We start from the raw sequence: 7,527 nt of genomic DNA, 5'->3' as shown, positions 1-7,527 counted from the left end.
AGGAGGAGGAGGAAGAACATGAGGTTAATAAATATAATACCAGCAATACCAGTTCATTTTCTCAGACGCAAAAGAAAACGTCACACGCGTCACTTTTACGTCAGACAGTTAGGTGGGTGGACAGGTAGACAGACAGGCAGAGAAAAGGAAGAGAGACAGACGAAAGAGAAAGGCAGAGAGAGGGAGACAGAAAAATCACATCTTTTACATATCACTAATGAGGCAGAGTTGGTCGGTTGGACAGGGAGACAGAAAGACAGACAGTAGAGAAAATGAAACAAACGAAAGAAAAAGGCAGAGAAAGGGACAGAAAGAGGAAGACCAGACAGACGGAGGAGGGGCAGACAGACAGAAGAGAGGAAATTAAGACAGAAAGAGACAGATCAGAGACAAGAGGAGAAAGAGTGAAACAAACAACAGAAAAAGGCAAAAAGGGAAAGACAGAAAGACAGAAAAAAGAGAGGAAAGGAAGACAGAAAGAGGCGGATCAGAAAGACAAGAGGAGAAAAAGAGAAACAAACAGAAAAGGGCAAAAAGAGAAAGACAGAAAGACAGACAAAAAGGCAGAAAGCAACCAACCTCCACCACTCAGCTGTCTCTTTCGTGGTGGTTAGTGACACCGTAATGCAGCGTGACCAACCCGCCCACCAAGACCAACCGACGACTTCACTGCGCGGAGTCATTATAAGAACATTTACCGGTTGTATTTCGACAATGCTTGACGTGCTTAAATGCCTTCACCCTCCCCTCATGCTGCGAGAGATAGGCAGATAGATATAAAGATGGATAGATAGTGAGAAGGAGAAAGGAATACGAAAAGAAATGCCTAAGTAAGTTCAACAAACCTTAACGCTGCGAGATAGACAGATAGACAGGCAGACAGACAGACAGATAGATAGAGAAAGAAAGAAAGAATGGAATGCCTAAATATCTCTACCCAAGCCTCATACTGCAAGAGATAAACAAATAGATAAATAGAAAGATAGATAAATATAGATAGATAAATAGATACAGATAAAAATAAAAAGAAAGAAAAAAAGAAAAAAAGAGAGAAATGGAGAGAGAGAGAGAGATTTAAATAGAGGGCAATGCATCACAGCCCCAGACATCCTTAAAAACCAAGGGGCTTCTCAGAATAAGATAATTACCTCCTTATTACCTGTTATTTCCACCTGGGCACACGCGGGACGCAGGGTACACCTTCCTTCCCCGCGTCCAGGTGTGTCTGAGCGGGGCTTACGGCAGAAGGGGAATAAAGGGGAATAGTAACTCTTAACCAAGAATAACCAATGACCCTAAACGCCCCCATCCCCAGTTCCCCACCAATAACATTACCCTTTCTCCTCCCCACTATCCTTCCCCCTCAATTTACCCACACCAATCCTATCTCCCATCAATTCGCCCCCTTTACTATCCTTCCATCTCAACTTACCAGGAAATTATTAGGTTGCAACTCCGATTTCGACTCCACCCCCTTTCCCTTTCCCCTCTTCTGCAGTACTGTGGTAGGCAAATCAAACCCCTCCACACCACACACCACACCACACAACGCCACGGTATAGTAGAGGAGTCGGAGTTAGAGATATTTTTACCGACTCCGACCAAAAGTAGGCGACTCCGGCGACTCCGATTCTGATTCCGACTCCACAACCCTGCAACTAACCCGTCCTAACCTTGTCCTATCCCCTCCCCTCCTCAGCCCATCCGTCCCCCAATAAAAGATGACATTTTTGCCGCGTAGGAAGGGGCTATGGGTACTGTCGGGTTATGAGGATTCGGACATTATTGCGCGTCGTTATGGGACAAGCCGGACGGGTAACACTGGGTCTTAGGGGGCCATAAAGCTCTCCTGACATCTCATTCCGTGCCGTGAGATGCTGTCACTCGCCGTCCTCTCCTGACCTCTCTACCTCTCTCTGGCATCTCCCATCCACGTCTCACACTAATAGATGAGTGAGAGGGTACAAGAGAGGATACGTGTACGAGGAGATGAGAGAAGGTGTGGTGGAGGTCGACGAGAACGAGGAGAGAATGGGAAAGAAAGGAGATGCAAAAAGGTAAGGTGATGGAACAAGAATGACGAATGAGAAAATGGGAAGAAAGGAGAAAAAATTATATCGGTGTGGGTGACATGTGAGAGAGGATTGAAAAAAGGGAATGGGGGAAAAGGAAAGGTAAAAAGGTAAGGTGAAGGTACGAAAATGACGAATGAGAGAATAGGACGAAAGGAGAAGAATCATAAGGCTGTGGTGGAGGTATAAGAATGAGGAATGAAAGAAGGAAATGGTAAGAAAGGAGAAGAATGAAAAAGTGGTAGGTACGAGAATGGGGAATGAAAGTATGAAACGGGAAGAAAGGAGAAGAATGAAAAGAGTGGCGTAGGTACGAGAATGGGGAATGAAAGAAGGAAATGGCAAGAAAGGAGAAGTATGAAAAGAGTAGTGAAGATACAAGAATGACGAATGAAAGGAGGGAATGGAAAGAAAGGAGAAAAGCAGATGAGGTGGAAGTATTAACAGAGTGAAAAGGGAATGACAAGAAGAGGAAGAAAGGAGAGAGAAGACGTGAAAAAGGAAAGTATGGTGAAAGTAAGAGATATAACGAGGATTTGGAAGAATACATATGTTAAAAGGACAGGGTGAAGAGTGAAAGATAAAGATTTGGTAGAAAGGAGAGAGGAAAGAAGAAGAGAATATATTGAAAGAATTATAAAACGTAGGGTATAAAAGGTAAGAGGAAGGTGAAGGGAGAAAGAGGAAGAGGAGCAGATGAAAGGCCCAAAAAAAAGTCAGAAAAGTGTTGAGGGAGAGAAATGAAAAAATAAATAAAAGTAAGTTGCAATTTCAAGGCTCTTAATTAAGATACACACAAAAAAAGCAGTGTAAGTGTGTGTGTGTGTGTGTGTGTGTGTGTGTGTGTGTGTGTGTGTGTGTGTGTGTGTGTGTGTGTGTGTGTGTGTGTGTGTGTGTGTGTGTGTGTGTGTGTGTGTGTGTGTGTGTGTGTGTGTGTGTGTTTCGAGTTTGTAGATCAAGGGACAAGTTATGACCTTTTTCTTAGCATCCAAATTCAGATACAAATCAAAAGTATGAATCCGGTTCGCCAGAAAAGTATGATTTGTTTTTACTCTCTCTCTCTCTCTCTCTCTCTCTCTCTCTCTCTCTCTCTCTCTCTCTCTCTCTCTCTCTCTCTCTCTCTCTCTCTCTCTCCCTCGGGTACATACGCATCATCCTTCATCCCTTCACGGAGTTCAATTGACGTCCGATCACAGCTGTTTGAAATATCGCGGCGGCAGGTAAAAGCGAAATTACAGATGGATTCGAAGCCTTTTTGGTGGAGGAAGAAAATTGGACACGTGTGGCAGGCGATTCGGGAGCCGCCTGCTGCTGACATGAGGAATATGCAGCACAACAACAACAACAACAACAACAACAACAACAACAACAACAACAAAAGTCAGTGAGCTTCTGGGGCAAACTTTTTTTTTATCCGTTGACAGTTACCAGACAAAAAAATACATGATGGAGTAAAGTTAACCAAATCATAACAAACATACTTATCGAAAACGACTAATTCGATAACTTAGTATCAACATCGACACCTTTACAAAAATCTCAGTGATCAAATAACTACGTACTAACGAATTGACCTTTACGGCACAGCTCTCAAACTGGACCAGAAATAACAAACGAGTCAAAATATCAGCAAATCAACAAAACCAGGTAGGCAGAATGTGGCAGCAAAAAGGTAAGAAGAAGACACTGTGGCACATACCTTCACGGCCCGTTGGAGAGAGGCGCCGCAGTCTTCAGAGCGCCACAAAGGTACTTCAGCTTGTCACGTTAATCAGCTGCGCGGGATGTGACGTGTGACCAGAACACCCCGCACGTCGCCTCTACATGTTACTCACCTCACACACACATACGCACACACACGCCACAGTCCATAAACACATACACACAAACTCACACGCAAGGCTGCAACTCACCGCCTCTGAAAAAAAGGGAGACAGGAAGATAAAAGTGACGGAGATAATAGGAAAAGTGGACGTTATTAATTGCCTAAGTCATCACCACCACCACCACCACCACCACCACAACCGCCGCCACCACCACCACCGACGCCTTACTTTACACATGCCTTCACTTGGCTGGCTGGCTGTTGGCATCTACGAGCAGAACCCTTGCCTTCCCTTCCCTTCCCTTCCCTCCCCTTCCCTCCCCTTCTCCCTCATATACACTCTTTCTCCCTCATGCCCTTCCCCCCTTCCTCTCCTTCATAACCTTTCTTTTTCTCTTATCCTTACCTACTTTCCCTCCTCCCTCTTTTGCTAAGTCTTTTTATCGGCGTCGCAGACGCCGATCAACAGATTGTCCATCTTCTTAGTGTTGTTGTTGTTGTTCTCTTCAAGTTGTTTTCCTGGCTTACCCATGCATTGTAGACATGACATTGTATAATAACATTTGTTAGCCCTGATGAGCCCTACAACATGACATTATAAACAAAGTCAGCTTTTTTTTTTTTTACGTCTTGGCTTGTGGCGCCGGTAGGCCTTCATAGTAGGTCCCGATGGTCGGCCCCAGCCCGTTGTGGCTCAGGCAAGTGTTTATAGTGGCGCCATCTTTACTTTTCAGCATTTTCCATTTTAGACCCATAGTTGCATAATATAAATTGTTGTGGGGGTGTTGGAGGGTCATGCGACGCCGATCTAGCACAGTTTTTATGATATTAACACTTGTTCTTCTCTCCTTCAATGCCTCTCTTTTTCTCTCTTATGATTCCCTTTTCTCCTCTGTGCTGTGCCCTCTTGTTTCTTCATCCTTTCCCTCCCTTCCTCTCTCTTTTATTATCTTTTTTTCTCTTATATCCTTCACTTCTTTTCCTCTTGTATCTCCTCTCTCTTTCCCTCTCCTTTCTTTGATCTATTTCCGTCTCCCTCTTTCTCCCTTCTTCATTTTCTTGCATTTTTTCCTTTTCTCTCTTCTCTTTCCCTTTCTTAGTTTCTCCTTTCTTCCCTCCCTTTATCTCTCCTCCTCCTCCCTTCACCCTCTTTATCTATCCTTTCCTTCCTTCCTACCTCCTTCCTTTCCTTCCTATCTTCCCTATTGCCTTCTCTCTCTTCTATATTTTCTTCCTAAGGTACTCCCTTCTTCCACGGTATCTTCTCCCTCTCCATATCTTTTCCTTACTAATTTCTTCCTACATCCCTCTCTTTATCATCCCTTTCCTCCCTTCTCTCTTTCTCTTCATCTCTCTGCCCTTCTCCTCTACACATAACCCAACCATTCCTTCTATTCGACCTCGAGGAAAAACAAGCCTAACTTCTCTCCTTACCTCCCTCCTTCCCCTCCCTCTATCACCCTACCTTCCTTCCTCCCTCCTTTATTGCTGTGACATTACCCATCTACCTTCTCACCAACCAACCTTCCTCCTCCTCCTCCTTCCCTTTCTCTTTGACGTCGGGTTACCTGTCATTTTCACTATACAATTTACGCTTCAGTGAGGTGCGTCTGGCGAAGGTGGTGACAGAGGAAGTATAATGAGATCACGGGGCTAAACAAAGGTGTGTGTGTGTATGTGTGTGTGTGTGTGTGTGTGTGTGTGTGTGTCATGATGTGCGTGCATGCGTATATGTGTATGTGTTGGGGAAGGAGGAAGGGTTATTGAGTGCTTACAAAGGCAGCTCAAGGGTAAGAGGAAGGGGGAAGGGGGAGACTTAAGTGTATGTGTGCGTCGTAGTGTAAGGGAGTGTGTGTGTGTGTGTGTGTGTGTGTGTGTGTGTGTGTGAGCCAATTAGTCGCACAGGTAAGGGAGAGAAAGAAAAGGTGAAAAAGACACGTGGAAAGAAAAAAGAAAACATAAAAGGTGAATATAGTAAAAAAAAAAAGAGAAAAACAACCTTACACGAGAGGAATAAAAGGAAAAGGAATGAGAAAAAGATAAGAAATTGTAAGAGAGTGAGGAAAGGAAAGACGAAAAACGAGGAAAGGAGGAGGAGGTAAAAACACAAAAAATAAATAAACAACAAAAGTATTTAATAAATCACGAGGGGCGTAAAACACAGAGAGGAAAAAATAGAAAAATGCAAAAAAAAAGAAGAAAAAAAAAGATGAGAAATAGAGGGGAGGAAAGATTGGCAGCGAGACGAAAGGTGTGAAGAGCCCATAGATAGCACACACACACACACACACACACACACACACACACACACACACACTGAGGGATAAAAAAAAAATCAAGGTAACATAGGCCTAAGCTGGGAGGTGACGAGAGGGAAGGTGTGAAAGGAGAGATGGTTTGAGGTTGACAGGTAGGTAGGCCTTTTAAAAATATCCCAGGTAAGACGGATGAAGGTAAGAACGCCATTATTTTTGCCTCCACGCAAGACACACCTTCACTAATACTCTCTGAGGAGCTTTTAGTCACTCTGCTGGAGGAGGGAAAGATAATACTGATAGGAGGTGTCAGGACACCTCTCCTCCCAGAAACTGACCTATCTTTCAGCCCACCTCTTTGGATTCTTTTTAGAGAGCAGCAGGTTTTTTTTTTTTAATGTTGTTGTTTGTTTGTTTGAGCTGTCTCCTTTGCTGTAAAAAAAAAAAAAAAAAAGGTGTGATGTGCTACTTTGTGTGTGTCTTTTAGGAGTGGAAAGTGGTGTAGACTATTAGTTAATATTGTTAAAAGTAAATATATTGATAATGGTGGTAATGGTGATTATAACCTTGCCTGAAACTAGAACAATATGAACAACATAGATAATAATGATAATGATACTGGTAGGGATGCCTCTCCTCCCGAAATTGACCTCTCTTTTTGGCCACTCCTCTGTACTCTATTCAGGAGCAGCAAGTAGCGGGATTTTTTTCTTTAATATTGTGTTTTTTTACGCCCTTGAACTGTCTCCTTTGCTGTAAAAAAAAAATAATAAAAAAAATAAAAATAAAAAATAATAATAATAATAATAATAATAATAATAATAATAACAATAATAATAATAATAACAGTAACAATAAAAAAACGCTACTAAAATAAAGGCTAGGGCGACAACAACAACAACAGAAACAACAGCAAATATAATGAAGAAAAAATATATAAAAAAATAAGTACGCAGCTCTTCTCCTTAACACATACTTATCCTCTATCCCCGCTTTATCCATTCTCTCGCCTACAAATCAGTACCACCACCAACAACAACACTACATCAACACCCAACTACCACGAACATCACCAGCCAACAACAGCCCCTCATCACACGCTTTCATCTTTCACAAAACTCTTATGCTCTACTTTCTCTCACTCCTTTTGTCCTCCTCCTCCTCTCGTGGAATAAATATTGTCCACTTAAAACTTCTGGGGCTGGGATTTCTTGTTAATAGAGGTAATTTTGTCACCTCCCCGTCTACTCCCCCCAACTTTACCCACTCCTCTTCCTCCCCTCATCCCCCATTCTTCTTCCCCTTTTAATTCTTTCCTCTCCTCTCCCAGTCCCCTCTCACGTCTTTCTTCAACCTTACTTCTCCTCCTACTTGT

The sequence above is a fragment of the Eriocheir sinensis genome, chromosome 34 (assembly GCF_024679095.1).
Source record: "Eriocheir sinensis breed Jianghai 21 chromosome 34, ASM2467909v1, whole genome shotgun sequence".
NCBI lineage: Eukaryota > Metazoa > Arthropoda > Malacostraca > Decapoda > Varunidae > Eriocheir > Eriocheir sinensis.
Note: the sequence above shows the minus strand (reverse complement) of the source record.